Below are 20,375 nucleotides of genomic sequence, written 5' to 3' on the forward strand. Positions count from 1 at the left end.
TCATTATTAATCTGTGCAAAAAGACAAACTGCATTTTGTTGTTGTTTCCTGTTTCCTGAGCAAACTGTGTGGATGGGTTGTGGGCGTCCATATGGACATCCTGATGAATGAACATCTAAACATGATTAGATCTCCTTTGACCTCACCTCGGCTCAGAAAACCTCAGGTGTCTTTCTCAAGGAGAAGTCTGTCTCTGTACTGGAGGAGCAAGGGGGTGGGATGGGCATTTTGCAAAACCAGTGAAATGGGTCACACATTTGCTACAGATGGTGACAGCAGCCACGAAATTAAAAGATGCCTGCTTCTTGGGAGAAAAGTGATGACAAACCTAGACAGCATCTTAAATAGCAGAGACATCACCTTGCCAACAAAGGTCCGTATAGTTAAAGCTACAGTTTTCTCAGTACAGTGGTACCTTGGGTTAAGAACTTAATTTGTTTTGGAGGTCTGTTCTTAACCTGAAACTGTTTTTAACCTGAAAGCACTACTTTAGCTAATGGAGCCTCCCACTGCCACCGTACCGCTGCTGCGCGGTTTCTGTTCTCATCCTGAAGCAAAGTTCTTGCCCTGCGGTACTATTTCTGAGTTAGCGGAGTCTGTAACCTGAAGCGTCTGTAACCTGAATTGTCTGTAACCCCAGGTACCACTGTAGTGATGTATGGAAGTGAGAGCTGGACCATAAAGAAGGCTGATCGCCAAAGAATTGATGCTTTTGCATTATGGTGCTGGAGGAGACTCTTGAGAGTCCCATGGACTGCAAGAAGATCAAACCTATCCATTCTGAAGGAAATCAGTCCTGAGAACTCACTGGAAGGACAGATCCTGAAGCTGAGGCTCCAAGACTTTGGCCACCTCATGAGAAGAGAAGACTCCCTGGAAAAGACCCTGATGTTGGGAAAGATGGAGGGCACAAGGAGAAGGGGACGACAGAGGACGAAACTACAAACATGAGTTTGACCAAACTGCGGGAGGCAGTGGAAGTCAGGAGTGCCTGGCATGCTCTGGTCCATGGGGTCACAAAGAGTCGGACACAACTAAACGACCAAACAACAATAAGTTGGTAACATACTGGCTAGCTGACAAGAAAAAAAATGGAAAAGAACAGTACCTCTTCATTCTTGCTAGAACAGACAGTAACCTGAGGCAAAATGCCTACTTCAGTGGGCAATTACAAGCTCACTGGGTTTTCAACCAGCTCTGAAATGACCATTAAAAAGGTAAACAGTAACATTGTTTTCAATAAGCTAAAAGACCAGAATGGGGATAGTTATATTTAGTAAAGTGAAAACTGAAGCAAAATGGTCCGGGTGATGAGTTCACCAAATCCTAATCCAAATCAATTTTGGCAGGAATTACATTATAAAGAATTAGATATATAATGAATTGACTAACCTTTTATGCTCTTCCACATTCGTTTAATGCTCCTAACCCTTCTTTTAGCTTCTTTTAGATTCCTATAGTCTTTTATATGTACCTTCCGTTTAAATAATTTTAGCTTTCCGAAACATTTTACAGATTTTAAATGATTGTACCCCACCCTACTTATGCTAGTCTATGACTGTAATAAAAATTTGATTGATTGAAGAATTAGATTACATCCCTACCACTCACTTCCCCTCAATAACTGCCGCCTGAGGCAGCTGCCTTACTCTGCCTCATGGTAGGGCCAGCCCTGTTAAGAAGGATACTTCAGAAGAGTGCTAGATATTACTGGCTTGGGCTACACCAGGGGAATGTTTTATTGCAATATAAGGATTTATGATCTCTTTGTTTTTCTCCTTACTTTGCTCTCTTTCATCTGCCATGCCCATCTTCCTTCCTTCCCAGTCTCTCTCTCACAAATAATCTTGTCACATATCTACTGACAGCATTCAGCTAAGTTGTTGTTGTGTGTGGAAAGAGGTATGTGCATACAATAGCAACTTCCTTCCCTCTCCTCTCCTCCCTTTACACTCCACACACTCCGTGCCCCATAAATCTGCTCTGGACCCAGCTATCTTTCGGAAAAAAACACTTCTCTGAATTTTGTAGTACAGTTCTCCAGTCAAATAATTGTGTGTGCACATGCATGCATCTGTGCATGCATGTGTATTAGGTGAAAGAGTACACATAAATGTGCATAATCAAAAATAACATACAAAAATGCCTCATAGTAGGAAAAATTGCCTTGCAAAAATGTGTGTACCAGGCAAAATGGCATGCAATGATGTACAGGTTAGGAGAAAGTCACAAAGTGCTGGTGGTTTTCATAAGGACTCGCAAAACCAAATCACAAACGCGTATGGAAATGTGGGAGACTGCAAGTTAAGAGTGAAAAAATCAGAATCTGAATCTGAAACTGATAGATTCACCCAGCCACCATTTCAAACTTACGTATTTTTCGCTCTATAAGACGCACCAGACCACAAGACGCACCTGGTTTTTGGAGGAGGAAAACAAGGGGGAGGGGAATTCTGCATCTCAGAAGCCATAACAGCAAGAGGGATCGCTATGCAGTGAAAGCAGCAATCCCTCTTGCTGTTCTGGCTTCTGGGATAGCTGCGCAGCCTGCATTCGCTCCATAAGATGCACACACATTTCCGCTTACTTTTTAGGAGGGAAAAAGTGAGTCTTATAGAGCAAAAAATACGGTATATTATCTCCATTGGTTTGTATCCAATGGCAGCCCTACTCAGAGGAGACCCGCTGAAATTAATGGACCTAAGTTAGTCATGTCCACTAACTTCAATGGGACTAACTCTGAGTAGCCCTAGCAGTGGACACAACCCGCTCTGTCCTTGTCAAAGTAGCAAATATTTACCTGAAAGGGTCAAGAAAGAAAGCGATTGTGACAAGGTCTTCATGACTTGATCCTACCTCTTTGTTATGATCTCTCCTTCAAGCTCGTTGCTTACCCAGAGTCCTTTTGGATCCACCTCTGAGATTTTCCTTCTTCCAAATATATATGAAGGTTGAAGGTTTGTTTGTTTTTCTTGCAAGAACTCGGTGTGACATCTTGGAAGACAATGGAGGCAGAAGAAGAAGATCTTGGGAGATCTAAGCTCCTCAGACTAATTAATTCACCAAGGGGCTTGGGTGTTTGTTATTCTGAAGCTTTCCACATGTGCAAAAGGTCTTAGGCAGACTTTAGTAGCAGCTGAAGAATAAAATGTATTGTTTCTGGAAGGTACAGACCCATAACAGAGGCTATTGTGAGCTCCTTGGAGGAAAAGTGGGATATAAAATTCAGTAAATAAATCAAATGATGATTTTTCATGGGGGAGTTTTATTCCACTTGATTTCCATTACACTTTTTGAATGAATATCCATGGGCCTAAAACATAAAACTTTGTGGTAAAGGTGGAATAACTCTGTACATGCTTATGGGCTTGCTTGCTTGCTTGCTTGCTTTCCCCTCCAATACTTAAGGCATGGGTATAGGAACATTTATGTGCCCACAAAAGACCACTTGGCCAGGCCTCCATGAAAGCCGTTCTCTACCTGTGGTACAGAGGGTTGTGATTTTTAAAAATAAAAATAAAAATCAGCCTTTGTGCTGTGCTGCTCATTGGTGCAGACCACTCTACTAGTAAATGGCACAGCTACAGAGGTCAGTTGAAAAGTTGGCAACCTAACCAAGAAGCATTCACATCCTGTACAACAGCTTGCTGTGTGCAGTGGATTCTGAAGCAAGGCAAGTTGGCAAACAGGCTGCAAGAGTTCCCTTTCTTTTTAAAAAAAATTATTTTTTTTTAAAAAAAAGAGTTTCTTTTCTTTCCTAGGGTCCTGTTGGTTAGCCAGTTGCCTGTTGCTCCTTCAAAGCTATGAGCTGAGGTTTGAATCATAGCTTCACAAGGCTCACGAGTTAAACTATGGAACTCGCTGCCAGAGGATATAGTGACAACCAACAACTTGGGTGTCTTTTTAGAGGGATTGGACAAATTTTTGGAAGATAAAACTATCCCTGGCTACTAGTCATGAAGGGTGTGTTCCACATCCACTGCTGTATTCCAGTTACTGGGAATCACACTGTCAGTTTGCATTTCTTAGTGCAGAAAGTATTGATCTGATGTGTAGAGATTTTTCCTATTCTAATTAATTCAAGGAGCCTGGGTTTCATTCTCTCTCTTTCTCTCTCTCTTCGTTCTGGTGTGGTGTTCTGTATGTAGTGTTAAGTTTAGTCTTATTGCAGTATAAGCTCTGCTAACTATACATTGGAATCTACTCTGGATCAATGGAGTAGAATTTAAATGACACACACAACTGGGGAGAGTAGTGTTGGCTTCAGGTTCTGTTGTGGGCTTTTCATAATAGGCATCTTGCTCGCCAAAGTTAACGCAGGATGTTGATGCTTTGGCCTGATCCAATAACGGTGTGCCAACATTCTTACATTTCCTATATTTACAATCTGTCATGATTGCAATGTTCCACCTCCACCAGCAGAGGCAGCATGTTTCTGAAGATTAGTTGCTGGGAATCACAGGTGGGCAGAATGCCATTGCCCTCGGGTCCAGCTTGCAGGCTTCCCATAGAGCCAGTGTGGTGTAGTGGTTAAGAGCAGTGGACTTGTAATCTGGTAAACCGGGTTCGATTCCCTGCTCCTCCACATGCAGCTGCTGGGTGACCTTGGGCTAGTCACACTTCTCTGAAGTCTCTCAGCCCCACTCACCTCACAGAGTGTTTGTTGTGGGGGAGGAAGAGAAAAGGAGATTGTTAGCCAGTTTGAGACTCCTCGGGGTAGTAATAAAGCGGGATATCAAATCCAAACTCTTCTTCGTCTTCTTCCCATAGGCATCTGGTTGTCCACTGGGAGAACAGGATACTGAATTAAATATACCTTGGGCCTGATCCAGCAGCCGGACTCCTTTTTATGTACTTTGTGAATATTCCAAAGTGCTTGCTTGCTTATTTATTTATTTATTTATTTATTTATTTACTATAGTATTTGATATAAAAGGAAATCTCTAAGACATTTCTAAAGAAAATATAGTCAGAAGAAAACTGTCCATAGCAACTCATATGAAAGCACAACAGCAATCAACCAAGGCTCAATAGAAACAGAATAAAATAATATACAATAGATAAAACTGAGTAGGGTGCAAAAAGAAGAAAAAAGTTTAATGATTAAGAATTGAAGTCTCAAAAGGCTTAGGGTAAACCAGTGGCTCTCAATGTTTTTCCTCTGGGCCACACTTCAGAATAAAAATTTGCTTGGGCCACACCAATTTTCTTTTAATGATAAGAAATACAATGGAAAACACAACTAGGATTGTCTTCAGAATCACTTGATGTTCTTGCTCTCATATTGAAAAAATATATATCCATATTTGGCAAATAAAAAAATATTATTTTGATACTATGCTACACTGAAACATTTCAATGTTTCTTTGATGGTCCTTGAATCTTCCTGTCACACTTGCCGTTCTCTCCTGCCACCCCTCTGTGGCGTGCCAGGCCTTTTGAGAACCATGTTGGAGGAGTAAGTTTGTTACACAGGAACGCTATACAGTTGTACATCAGAAGTCGAACAGAATCCGTTCCGGAAGTCTGTTCGACTTCCAAAACTTTCAGAAACCAAGGCGCAGCTTCCGATTGGCTGCAGGACTCTCCTACAGCCAATCGGAAGCCGTGGAAGCTGCATTGGACGTTTGGCTTCCAAAGAATGTTCGCAAACCAGGACACTCACTTCTGGGTTTGCAGCATTCGGGAGCCACAATGTTCAACTCACAAGGCGTTTAGGACCCAAGGTATGACGGTATATAAATTTTAATTGCACAGCCTGCATTTGCCGCTATGTGATCAAATAGCACCTGAAAACAACAACGGTGTGATGGCCTGGGATTCCGATTCAGAGGCTGAACCAGAGGAATCCCAGCCTGCACAGGAGTCCCCGCCTCCAGGGCCAGCTGAACTGGGGCAGGGCCTTGATTCTGAAGTGCCTGCTCCTGTGCCAGATCCTCAGGAGCAGGCACCAGGTGATTCCACTCTGGCTCCAGAGGTGGTTGAGGACTCAGTGCCTGCAGGTGAGTCTCCCCCTGGGCCCAGTAACCCTTTAGCCTCTCCTGAACTGCAGAGGCTCAGGGCAGAGAGCCGAAGGGAACTGGTTTCTCCCAGGAGGAGTGCTCGCCTTAAGGCCAGGAGAGGCGGGTCTCCTAGGGGCCAGGACCGCCCCTGGCCTCAGAACAGATAAAGGCCAGTCGGCCCGGTCCCAGGTTGTGGGAGCAACGTCGTTGTTGAGTACCTGTTTCTGCCCGGACCCAGACCTGACTCTCCAGTGCTCCTGTCCCCGCCCGGCTTCCTGCTTCGGACGTCGCCCCGCTCCTTGTGGACTGATTCCAGGCTAGTGACCCAGGACCGGACTTTGACTACGCCAATGGTAACCTTTCCCCCGGGATCAGCACAAACGGTCTAGAAGCACCCTGAGTCATGAAGGCCAAAGGCAAAGTAAAACCAGCAAGGTACAGATTGAAACTGTTATGTTCTGAAGTTCTCACCCTGGGCCAGCAGGGGGAAACTGTAGATAGTTATGCAAATGAAGGATCGAAAGTGACGTTCAGTGATTGGATAGTTTGTATGTAAATGAAGGATCGAAATTGACGTTCAGTGATTGGATAGTTTTAGAAACTTGCTACAGTTACGTTGTTCTGGAGCTCTATATAAGCAGGCTGACTGAGCTCTTCAGTTCAGTTCTGTTCTGGCCTTTGAATAAACAAGAGCTGTTTGAAGAATCGCTGTGTCATCTGATATGTTCGCCCACAACTTAACAGAAACCACGGTGGCAGGAAACTCTGCAGGCAGCTTTTTCTGCAGCCAGCTCCCGTCTTCCTCTCACTGTGTCACTCACGGCACAGTAGTAGATGCCAGAGTCACTCAGTGCTGCTGCTACCTTGGTTAGCCAGGATGTTCGCGAGGCTGGATCCACGTCCATGACGAACTCTCCAATGGAACTTGAGCCCGTGTAGCTGGACCCTAAAGCAGCCACAGCCCCCTGAGCCTCTGGTGCCTGTTTGTACCAAGACATCGTGTTATGAGATGTGATGTTCTGCTGGCAAAAAAGTTGAAGTTTCTTTCCTTCCACCAAGGCAAGCTGCGAAGGCTGGAGAACTTGGGAGGAGACCCATCTGTGAGCAACTGCAGAGGGAGGCAGAGAAATGTTGTGAGAGGAGCGAATGCAAATTCATACATCCCAGGAAAAAACTGAGCTGAGTGAAAGTACATTTATATAGCCCCTAGTCCAACACACTAAAAACTGCGCCATGCTGGTTCTTTTCCAAAGGTGACACACTTTAGAGTTACTGGGAGGGTGCGTAGAAATGATTTTCAGTAGCTTAGAAATTTGTACCTATCCACCAGGATAAAAAGCACACACAGGCTTAGATTCCTCTCTTTCTCCTCTTCCACACATCTCTGCCTTTCTTATGCTTTACTCTTCTAGCCATATGTCTGTCTGTCTGTCTGTCTGTCTGTCTGTCTGTCTGTCTGTATAAATATAGTAAAGGTCAGCATCATTTTTCCTGTTGTTTTTGTTGTTTAGTCATTTAGTTGTTTCCAACTCTTTCTGACCCCATGGGCCAGAGCACGCCAGGCACTCCTGTCTTCCACTGCCTCCTCAGTTTGGTCAAACTCATGTTGGTAGCTTCGAGAACACTGTCCAACCATCTCGTCCTCTGTCGTCCCCTTCTCCTTATGCCCTCAATCTTTCCCAACACCAGGGTATTTTTTTTGGAATTTGTATCTTTTGTTTTTTATTTTTACCATTTTTGTAACTTTTGTAACTTTTTTCTTATTGAAACTTTAATAAATATTATTTTTTTTAAAAAAGCCTGTGTGTCTGATTCTTTTATTTTTGATAAAGTACACACTGAGATTTTTAAAAACTTTATTAAGTGTGCATTTTTGTGATAAATTCAACAGTTAAAATGTAAATTTGGTGTGGGTATTTAAATGCAGATTAATGTAGAACAAGGAAATAAAATATTTTGGAATGAACACCAGGAAAACTGGCATGGACCAGAGGTACACTGATTTATCCAATCTTTGTTGTATACAGACGTGCCTAAGAGCCAAGCAAAAAGGAAAAGTCAGATTAGCTAGGATGCTAAGGAGCTGTTTTAATGCTCTGAGGAGAACAGCAAGAGGGGTCTGAGGGAGACAACGCTGAAAATATTGTTGTTTAGTCGTTTAGTCGTGTCCGACTCTTCGTGACTCCATGGACCAGAGCATGCCAGGCACTCCTGTCTTTCACTGCCTCCTGCAGGTTGGTCAAACTCATGCTGGTAGCTTTGAGAATACTGTCCAACCATCTCTTCCTCTGTCGTCCCCTTCTCCTTGTGCCCTCCATCTTTCCCAACATCAGGGTCTTTTCCAGGGAGTCTTCTCTTCTCGTGAGGTGGCCAAAGTATTGGAGCTCACTGGGCAACTTCAAGCCAGTCACTGCTTCTCAGCCTAACCTTCCTCACAGGGTTGTTGTGGGGGTTCATAAGGGAGAGGAGGACCATGCATGCAACTCCTTGGATAAAAAGGTGCCATATAAATGCAACAAAAAACCAAAGAAACGTAGAGATTCTTCCGAATAGAGATGGGGGAGAAATTTGATTTGGTTCACATTTGAAAGGCATTTTCTGAAAGGCATTTAAATTGCCTCTTAAACCACCTGTGGGAGAGAGAGGGGGAGAGAGAGAGATTGATTCCCCTTGGCTCAAATTCTGATACCATCCAAAACTGTAAGGAGGCAGAAACTTTGCACACCTTCCTGTCAGATTTAGTGGAGAAGTAATATGGATCCTAGAAAAAATAGTTAATTGAAGACCTTCTATAATGTCTTCCCAGACATTGGATAACTTTGGGCATTCTGAGCCTAATATCAATTTCTCTCCCTGGATCATTATTTCTCTCCCTGGATCATCATTCTACCTTTTGGCTTATTATTATTATTATTATTATTATTATTATTATTATTATTATTATCTTCATCATCTTCATCTTCATCTTCATCTTCATCTTTCTGAATGGGCAGAAGTTTACTCACCACCAATTCTGGAAGCGAGTATACATAACCATCTTTTAGCATTTTGTTTCTGAAGTTTTTCTTCTTTTCAGCTTATTTAATTATTGTATTTGAGCAACAAACAAACAACAGAGAGAGAAAAAGAGGAATATGAACCTGACAAAAGCACTGCTTATTTTCCCATGACAGCATCAGAGTATCAGGGCATCACTGCAGCATGCAATTATACCCCAGTCCAGAGACTCCAAGTCAAGCCAGAAAAAATAATACATCCAAATTTCTCCTGCAAAGTCTCTCAAAGGTTCCTCCACCAGTTTCTCCACAATATTGCATGTGAGAAAACTCTGTCATCGCTGGTCCATCCTGCCAATTGACAATAATTGAGCTATGTTCCTATGTCTTCCTGATCTCTGATAACACACAAATTATAGGCTAGTTTCTCTATGAGCAACGTTTCCAAAAGCTGGCCTTATCATTCTTCCATTGTCATCTTGTTTTCCTTCATGATTCTCCTTGTGCCACCTGAACAAGGTGAGAGAAAAGTAGATATGATCATTCTTACCGAGGAGAAAGAGTGCAGTGGGAGAAAACTTCATAGTTCAATGCAGAGTTCTACTTCAGCAATAAATCTCACAAACACTTAGCTCCTCTAGGTGGAAGTTGAGAAGAAGGTTCCACACCACAAGCGGTTGAGAGGTGTATACTGCGGATGAAACTCAGAAAAGATAGTAACCACTTCCTTTCTTAACTTACAAATACAACCCTGCAATATTTGTTTAGGAAGTTGCTCTTTTTTTTACTTTGGTCTTCCATTAGAGTTAGAAAGCGGTACATGCCTTCCTCCAGTTCACACACATTGGGTACATGAACACGTTTTCATTTCTGTCTCCCCGCCTTTTTCTTCCTATGGTTGAGAAATGGGGGCTTAAAAAACTGGCTCACCTCTGCCTGCATAGAGATGAAGGTCATACTCACATTGTACATTTAAATCACATGGTGTCCCCCCCCCCAAAAAAAAAAAAAATCCTGGGAACTTTGGTGTGCTTGTTTTCTCCTGGTCTTGAGAATAGGGCTCAAGGGAATGGCTTCGAGTTGCAAGAAAGCAGATTACGACTCAACATTCGAAAAAACTTAGCTGTTCGGTAGCGAAACAGATGTCAGTGAGAGGTGGTGGACTCCTCCTTCCCTGGAGGTTTTTAAGCACAGGTTGGGTGGCCATCTGTCAGAGATGCTTTAGCTGAGATTCCTGCATTGCATGGGGTTTGACTAGATGACCCTTGGGTGCCTTCCAACTCTAAAATTCTGTGATTCTATGAAATTGCAGCTCTGTTGGGGGGGGGGAGCTACACTCCCTAGGAATCTTTCAGGGGAGCCATGACTGTTAAGGCAGTATAAATGTGCATTAAATGCAAGGTGTGGGTGGCACCTGAGAATTTGAAGCTGGAAGGTAACTTGGAGGTCATTTAGAGCCAGCGTGGTGTAGTGGTTAAGAGCGGTGGACTCGTAATCTGGTGAACCAAGTTCACTTCCCTGCTCCTCCACATGCAGCTGCTGGGTGACCTTGGGGTGGTCACACTTCTTTGAAATCTCTCAGCCCCACTCACCTCACAGAGTGTTTGTTGTGGGGGAGGAAGGGAAAGGAGAATGTTAGCCGCTTTGAGACTCCTTCGGGTAGTGATAAAGTGGGATAGCAAATCCAAACTCTTCTTCTTCTTCTCCAACCCCTTAGTCCAGCATCTCAAAGAGAACACGAAGCAGAGAACTTCAATTCCAAGAGTGGTTTAGCGATCCATCCCTTCTCCCAGGGAACTCGGGCAATTGTAGCTCTGAGAGGGGAACGCAGGTATCTTAACGGCTCTCAGCAGCCTTAACAAACTGCAGTTCCCAGGATGCTCTGGGGGCTGTTAAAGTAAGGTTACCAGACATCCAGAAATGATTTCTTTCAGCTTATGTCTTCTGGAAGAAGGTACAGGGTTATAAAGACTAGGACTAGCTGCCTGAGAAACAGTTTCTATTCAAATGTGAATTTGGTTTTAAACGAAGTGTAAGGTAGTCCCTGTGTGAGTATATTGTATTTAATTATGGGGTATCAGAGATTTTAGGGGGCTAACCAGGCTGGGATAGCAGGGATAGCAGGCTTGTTGGTTTTTGAATGTCTGGTGTAGATTTTCAATTTCGTTGTTCTGTATGGGACAATGACAATAAAGATTATCATATTGTATTAAATGTAAGGTGTGGGTGGCACCTTAGAATTTGAAGCTGGAAGGTAATTTGGAGGTCATTTACTCCAACCCCTTAGCCCAGCACATCTCAAAGAGAACAGGAATCAGAGAATTTAAATTCCAAGAGTGGTTTAGCGATCCATCCCTTGGGGAATGCGAGGGGAACACGGGTATCTTAACGGCTCTCAGCAGCCTTAACAAACTACACTTCTCAGGATGCTTTGGGAGCTGTTAAGGTAAGGTTGTCAGACGTCCCCGTTTCCCGGGGACAGTCCCTGGATTTACAAATCAGTCCCCACACAAAATCCATCGAAGTTGAAAAGTGTCCCCGGATTCCTTGAAAAAAATCTGATAACCTTCTGCTAAAGTGGCATAACAGTGCTGCAGATTAGGGTCGTTGACATATTTCAAAAAGTGAATTTAAGTTTTTGAGGTATTTTTAAGGAAATTTGCTAAAATCCAGACGTCCAACATCAGTTGCCATATGTCCGGATTTCCCTGGGCATTTCAGAGATTCCCTCCTAAACACTGCTTCCGGCTGCAGTATTTGGTCTATGTTTGGGAAATTCCAGACACATGGCAACACTACAGATGTGTGGGGCAGATGTGGCCTCCTGCGCTGCTCACACAGGCAAATTTTGTGCAGTGTCTGTGCAAAATGCCACCCCGTTTTTCTTTATTCTGGGCTTGCTGGTAAGTTAAAATGTCCTGCAGAAACAGAGCAGATCCAGATTCAGTGGGGAAGTATTATGGGGTGGCATTTTGATGGGGATGCCGTGTGAAGCACATACCTGTCAGCGCTGAGTCTGCAACAAACCACATTTTAGCCTTAGAAATAAATTCCTTGGCAGAGAATAAACCTCTGGTGAAATCTGCTGGGCAGATTTCGAATTTAAAACTCGCTGATATTAAACACGCAGGTCGAAAGAAAGCACATTTTACCACATTAGGTGGACTTGAAAGATAACGAAAGTATATTAGGAAATGATTTATAATGAATTGGAAAAAATGTTTAGAATTACTTTTGTGTAAAAAAAAAAAAAACCCTGAAGCTTTCCTACTAGGAATGTTAGGTCCATAAATACCTAAGGATCAGAAGAAACTATTTATATATGCTACAACAGCTCCACAGATGCCACTTGCCCAAAGATGGAAGGAGGACAAACTACCTACCAAAGAAGAATGGTTGATAAAGATGATGGACTATGCCAAAATGGTGAAAACGACCAGGAAAGTCAGAGATCAAGAGGACAATAAATTTAATAACGAATGGGGAAATTTTATAAGATACTTGAAATAACACTGTGAACAATTAAAAAAACAAAAATAACCACTTGCAATGAAGCATGAACTATGGTAATAACTGAGTTTTAAGAAAATATGGAGAATATGAAACAATGCAGTTTGAAAAGAATATCTAGGGAAACCATGGAAGGATGGAGGGAAGTTCTGGGATTCTAAGAATCCTATTTGTAACATGATTGTGATTTATATATGATGCTAATTGTTAAAAGTGAAAATGAATTTAAAAAAACAAAACAAATTAAGATATTAAACTAAGAGGTTTAATATCAGCAAGCAAGAACAATCCACAATTCATTTCCACTAACTCTGTTGAATAAGGAATTGTCAAGAACTGTAAGGCGGAAACCGAGATAGTTGCCTTCTATTCTCTCTCTCTCTCTCTCTCTCTCTCTCTCTCTCTCTCTCTCTCTCGTTTCATGACTGAACATATAAATCTGGTTCTCTTTCCTCCACTGAGGTGACGAGCCCCAAAACTAGAGGGAGTAAAAGGCTACCATCCTTGCCTTTGTACCTTATGATTGTGTCCCTCTGGTGGATGTTTTTAACATAACGGTCTGGCAAACGTTGCAGAAGAAATTATGTGCTGTGGAGATGGAAGGGGTGACTCTTAACGGATGGTATTCCTCTGGTGGAATTCATGTGCACACTGGCATTTAGATTATAAGGTTACCAGATTTTTTCCAATGAATCCGGGGACACTATAAATAAATAAACAAACAAACAAACAAACAAACAAACAAACAAGTGAGAAAGAGACAATTACAGTGGTACCTCGGGTTAAGTACTTACGTAATTTGTTCCGGAGGTCCGTTCTTAACCTGAAACTGTTCTTAACCTGAAGCACCACTTTAGCTAATGGGGCCTCCTGCTGCTGCCGCGCCGCCAGAGCACAATTTCTGTTCTCATCCTGAAGCAAAGTTCTTAACCCGAGGTACTATTTCTGGGTTAGCGGAGTCTGTAACCTGAAGCGTATGTAACCTGAAGCGTATGTAACCCGAGGTACCACTGTACTCTCAAAGGGCCATGAAAACAGACAAAGCACCTAAAATAAAGTGAACTTGCAATATCAGATTTAACTAGGTTCTTACAAATTCTTGACTCAGCTATTCAGTTTTTCTTGTTTCGCCCCCGGTGGGGCTGATTTGTTGGGGCTGGCGGATAGCACACTCCCTGAGCACAGTTTTCTGGGCTCCTTCAGTTGTCTTGTGCCATTGATGCGTCTACTAGTGCTAAATATCTTTGAAGAGACAATTTCTTGGCTTAAGCATGAAAGACTGAATAGCTTAGCCATCTTACCATTTTTGGGCAAGTAACATTCTTGCCACTGTAGTCTCATAGATGAATAAGCTTCTGTACAGTTTAGGTAGCTCCCAAGAGAAAGGCTTCTGGGTTTCGGGGGGGGGGGGTTATAAAAGTTATTTTAAACATCCTTTTCATTTCATTATATATTTAGAAGACACCTGAAGGCAGCCCTGCTTAAGAAAGTTTTTTATGTTTGAAGTTTTATTCTGTTTTTATTGTTCTGTTGAAAGCAGCTCGGAGTGGATGGGGAAACCCAGCCAGTTGGGCAGGGTAGAAATAAATTATTATTATTATTATTATTATTATTATTATTATTATTATTATACCTCTGGTTACGTACTTAATTCGTTCCGGAGGTCTGTTCTTAACCTGAAACTGTTCTTAACCTGAAGCACCACTTTAGCTAATGGGGCCTCCCGCTGCTGCCATGCTGCCGCCGCACGATTTCTGTTCTCATCCTGAAGCAAAGTTCTTAACACAAGGTACTATTTCTGGGTAAGCAGAGTCTGTAACCCGAGGCGTATGTAACCCAAGGTACCACTGTATATCCTTACATGTTTTTACCTGGCCAGAATGTGTCCTTGGCTTTCATACTCAGAAAGCAGCTCAAAACAGCCACCAGCACATGAATAAAAAGCAATATAAATAAGAAGGACATGAGAAGAGCCTTGAAGGATTGGGCCCATCTAGCCCAGCATCCTGTTCTCACAGTGGCCAGCCAGAGGCCCTTTGTGTGTTCAGACCCAGAAACCTCCCCCCCTAAATAAACACACATTTGACTCAAATTTTAGTTTTGGTTTTTGGTAGAATTTAGGCCACAACTTTATTGATTACAGAAAGTGAGTGGTTGCATAGGCTCTGGTTTGACCAGCTCCCTGCACCCTTGCAGGTAGAGCTTACCCAGAGCTCTATCATAGGTCAGCCAAGGGTGAACACCTGAGGTCGGTGGAAAGCCCAGGAACGGACTATGTCCACTCCCCAGATGCTCCCCTGGACTCAGAAATGGGCACAACCCCCTCTTGGGGGTTGACCAAACCAAGTTGAGTCCCTGGATTCCTTTAACAGAAGACCCTTCACATAGGGATGGCGAGACCGTTCTCCTATCCCTATCACCTGAACCAGTGCCTATCCACAACCTTACAAGTTGTGACGATCAGGCGAAACCCAAATGACAACAGCCAATCAGCCAAGTGGGGGAAATTCCTGCCGTGCCCCTGTCCCAACGACAGACGACACACGACGGCAATCGCAAAATGCCCTAAATATAGGGAGAGGCCATTTATTGGAAGCCCAAAAGGACCTGACTGAGCATAAGAGCACGATCTCCTCTTGAGGTTTCCAGCAAACAGTTAACTAAAGGAAACATCAGTTAACTACAAGAAAAAGGAACCCGCATCCGAAGTTGCTGACTTCTCTCTGTGGCTTGCAAAGTCACTGTCTTTAAATTTATTTATTTTTCAAGCACCAACGGAAGGCAAAAATTGCTGCCACAATCTTGGCATGCAGAACACACACATGGACGCCAGCGATCTCCCCCATGTTGATGTCCCAGCTGTGGGCCCGCCTTGCCCGCTTCCTCTCCCAGTCCTCCTCCTCCTCCTCTGCCCCCCCCGCATGTAAAAAGAGTCAATGCTTTTATCCGCCACACTCATTCACCTCCCGTGCAGCCACCTCCTGTCCCCCTTTCAGCTCCTCCATGTCAGAATCCTGTGCAACACGGAAAGAAAAGGGGCTTGTGTAGGAGACAATGCCTTGGGGAGGGAGAGTGAGCCGGGGGAAGCGAGGGTGGGGTGGCCTTGGTGGTGGGGAATGGGGGACTCCAGCCAAAGCGAGGGGGAGGGGGGGAAGGGAGGGGAGGGGAGAGAGAGAGAGAGGGGGTGGCTTCAGCTCACATCTCTTGCCAACTCCAGTTGCATGCGGCGAAGATGGATATGGCCAATTTGTATGGCCCCAGGAAACCAGCGGTTGCTAAAAGGGATGGGTCAGCTCCAGAGCAAGAGGGGGGAAAGGAAAGAGAGAGAAAAAAAGGGATTTGGCAATAGCAAACAGAGTAGTAGTAGCGAGGGAAGAGGAAAAGTTTAGGCTGCATATACAACATTCATTCAAAGCACATTCCTAGTGTATCGCCCCCAGGAAAAATCCGGAGACCTCTACAATCGTACCTTGGTTGTCAAACGGAATCCATTCCGGAAGTCCGCTCGACTTCCAAAAACATTCAACAGCCAAGGCGCGGCTTCTGATTGGCTGCAGGAAGCTGCAGAACCAGCGTCGGACGTTCGGGTTCCAAAAAACGTTCGCAAACCAGAGCGCTGACTTCTGGGTTTGCGGCGTTCGGGAGCCAAATGTTCGAGTTGCGAGGCGTTCGTCAACCAAGGTACCACTGTACTGTGTTCCTCAGAGAGTTCGAGTTCCCAGGATTCATTTTTTTTGTTTGTGTGGGAGGGGTATGTTTTAAATATATGGCGTGTGCACAGTTGAGTTACTCCTCTCGGGATCTGAGTTCAGAGGGAGTCAGATCCCACGACCGCACATAAGGCACATTTGGGGCTTTGCAAAATTCAGGCTTCCCTGTTCAAATGAAATGCTGGGCACTTCCAGACAAGATAAGGACTGTAAAACCAGGTAAATCAAGGCAGCCTGAGTCAGGAAGAATCAAGTTCGTTGCATGAATCTTTCAAGGTGATGTTCAGAGAAGCATAAGTGCATGCATTTCCCCTCCACCGAACCTCTTGAGATTGTCCTCAGAGTTGATATAGATGCAACTGCACAACCTAACCACACACACACACACACTGAGTCCAGCCCATGTCCAGGTAAGCAGCAGTGAGGCTGGTAGCAACGGGGGTGGGGGGAATCCCAGCTTTTGACAAACCATGCTATTGAAGCCACAGCAGGACCATCTGAGATGAAGTGGGAGGTGACTGAAACAGGGACTTCTTGGTGGTGGTGCCCTTGGAATTCAGAGACTCTGCTGGCACTCATATATTATTATATTTTTTATGTACAGACCCTCCAAGCTGGATAAAAGGGCCTCTGCCACAAGGGCCCACTTGTTAGGATTTTAGTCCATTTGTTGTTTCTATGTTTTCAACTGTTTTTAGTTATCTTTTGTGTAACCGCCTTGAATTGTTGCTGGATTAGAAGGCACTTAACAAATCAATAATAATATTTTTGCTGCCAGGCAATTTTTTCTAACATTCTCTGATATGCTGATATGTGTGTGTGGCTGGGAAGAGGAGTTTAAAATAGTTTTTGATGTTGGCCGTTGTCACTGCTATTTATTAGTTTATCATTTTCAACCCAACAGATAAACTGTTGCTTTTAATTGTCAGCTGAATTCCTTTTTACTGTTGAAGCATGAGCCATAACTTTTTGCTAATTAATTTCTTCATTCATTAACATAAGAGTGACTTACCTGTTGAACTCATCTCCAAGTAAGATGTGCTCAGAGCTACGTGGTAAGAATGGAAATGGAAGAATTATTATTCAATCAATTAATCCTCTTTTGGGGTTAATAAGAATGGCAGTTTGGTTTTGGGGTTTTTTTGTTTTGTTTTTTAATTGGACTGAATTGCTAACATCTCTGGACCCAGAGGTGCAAAGGAGATTAAAAGAAATAATGATAATGAAAAAGCACTGGAAAATTAGAGTTTGCTTTATTTGTCTTTGGAAAGGCAAAGGCTGAGTCTCTGCTTACATTTAATTCTGACCCTCAGGGGTTCAGGTGACTGAACTTACCAACTGATACAATAAGACGAAAGAGGGATAGTGGAAAAGGAAGGGATGAAAGAAAGAAAGAAAGGAGCCTCCTCCACTCTTCCTAATTTTCTTGGCGCTTTCGGAGACACGACAGAGATCCCTTCTCCACCCCCTCTCAAAATCCTCTCCACTCCGCCACACACAGAAATATCGTCTCACAAAGGGGCCCGTTTTCTACCTCCCCCCAGAACCACTGAAGTAAAAGTCTTTGCGCCTTTGTGCTGCGGATTCATTAACATTCCCGTGGCGAGCTTCTCTGAGGATTTTACTTTTGTAGCTCTGGGGGGAGGTCAAAAGGCCACAGGGAAGAGGTAAAAAGGAGGCAGGGATGGTGTGGGGCAAAAAAGGAAAAAAATTGAGAGACCCCGGAGGCGGATGGGGGGGGAGTCAAAGATGTTGGCTTTCAAAGGGGGATGGGAGAGAAGGATGGAGCCTGAAGGAGGTGCATAGGACAGATGGAGAGAGAATGGTGAGGTGGTGCCTAGGAGTGTGGGGACGGACGGAAGGAAGGAAGGAAGGAAGGAAGGAAGGAAGGAAGGAAGGAAGGGTTTTATGGGAAATGAAGGAAGGAACATAAGAACAAGAATAGAATGTGTGAGCGCAACATCGCTTTCCCTACTTGTGATTCCCTGAAACTGGTACTGTATTCAGAAGCACTACAGTGAAGGTAGAACAATAGTCATCATGGCTGATATAAACACTGATTGCCACATCCTCCATGAATTTGTCTTGTCCTCTTTTGAAGCTTTGGGACATCTCTTTTTTTTGCGAAAAGCCACAAACAAGTATAACAACAACAAAAATCAGCAGAAAAATAAATAAACAAGGTTGGAAGCTTCAGCCTCAGAAAGGTTCCTAGGGCTGCCTCCAACCCAGTAATGACTTGTGTGTGGCAACTTCTGCAAGCGCGACTTCCACAAGTGCAGCAGAACATCCCTCCTCCGTCTCCTGCCCTCATTTCCCTGGGTGCATTAATCCCAAATGTGCTCTGTAGGCTTGGGGGAATCCCCAGAGCAGATCTGGGTGTGGGCAGGGGAGAAGAGGAAATTCCTGCTGCAGAGGTTTGCAGAAGTCATTCCATGCACTGATTTAGTTTGACGGAACACCCAGAGATGGAATCTGGAAAGATCCCCCAAAAGCAGCAGCGTTCGTGGAGCACATCACACGGTTCAGGAGATTCCTCCATCGGCCAATGTCTACCAACGAAAGGTGTGGGTATCATGTGCTTGAGGGTCCCTCTCTTTGTTTTCTTGCTTTCCATTTTATGAGCTTCAAGGAGCACAGTCAGTGATAAAGCTTCTTATTCTCCGATGAGGACCTAGAAGGTAAAGGTAAAGGGACCCCTGACCATCAGGTCCAGTCGTGACCGACTCTGGGGTTGCGCGCTCATCTCGCTCAAGAGGCTGGGAGCCGGCACTTGTCCGCAGACAGCTTCCGGGTCATGTGGCCAGCATGACTAAGCCGCTGCTGGTGAACCAGCGCAGCACACGGAAACGCCGTTTACCTTCCCGCCGGAGAGCGGTCCCTATTTATCTACTTGCACTTTGAGGTGCTTTCGAACTGCTAGGTTGGCAGGAGCTGGGACCGAAGAACGGGAGCTCACCCCGTCGCGGGGATTCGAACCGCTGACCTTCCAATCAGCAAGTCCTAGGCTCTGTGGATTAACCCACAGCGCCACCCGCGGAGGACCTAGAAGACCAGGGTTCAATTGCTTAAACCTTCTCTTGGCCTAGCCTACCTCATAGGGTTGCTGTGAAGATAAACTGGAGAGAGGAGAACCCTGTACCTTGTGCCTTGAACATAAGTGCCTCAAAGGAAATAAATGGAATAATAAGTAAATAAAAATCCCAGGTTTTTCTGCTCATTCTAGATCAGAAATGGACCACTGGTGATTGTGGGCTCCACCACTCTTCAATTTGTCCATATTTTATGGACAACCAATGCAACACAAATACAAGTGAGGAAGGGCTGACAAGTTTCAGACCCTACACTACTATCCCATAAATGTTCCGGAACCCCATGAAATCTCAGCACCCCTTTAATGATCTCTTCCTCATCTTGGATTATCTCCTCCTTATTTAGCTTGCTCCGGCAATTTAATTTGCACTTACTATTGCCGTCTTGCCCATTTCACAGATGGGGAAAATGGAGGCTCAGCTGCCACCTTATCCAAGACTATTTAAGAAACCCATAGCTTGGATAGGGTTGAAGTGCAGAATCCTGCATCCCAGAACTGTTCACCAGCCACTCAAGCACATGATCACATTTCTCTTAAAAGTCTGATATCCAGTCTTCCAGGCTCACCTAATGACTCACAACAAAGTGAGAGATCTGCATCTTCCTTTACAGTGGCAGATATAGGGCAGATTCTAGTGCCTGAACCAGGGGTCAGCAACCTTTTTCAGCAGGAGGCCGGTCCACCGTCCCTCAGACCATGTGGTGGGCCAGACTGTATTTTGGGGGGAAATGAACAAATTCCTATGCCCCACAAATAACCCAGAGATACCTTTTAAATAAACGCACACATTCTACTCATGTAAAAACACGCTGGTTCCCGGACCGTCCGCAGGCCGGATTGAGAAGGCGATTGGGCCACATCCGGCCCCCAGGCCTTAGGTTGCCTACCCCTGGCCTAAACTTACTTTTTTGCAGGATGGGAATCTGAGGTGCAGAGGCAGAGGGTAGTGCTGAGTGATGAGCTTATAGGCCTAATAAGGAAAATAAAAACTGACCAATTGCCGCATCTGGATGGCATCCACCTGAGAGAACTCAAAAGTGAAATTGCTGGTCTTCTAACAAAA

The sequence above is a fragment of the Podarcis gaigeae genome, assembly GCF_964106915.1.
Source record: "Podarcis gaigeae genome assembly, chromosome: 13".
NCBI classification, from domain to species: domain Eukaryota; kingdom Metazoa; phylum Chordata; class Lepidosauria; order Squamata; family Lacertidae; genus Podarcis; species Podarcis gaigeae.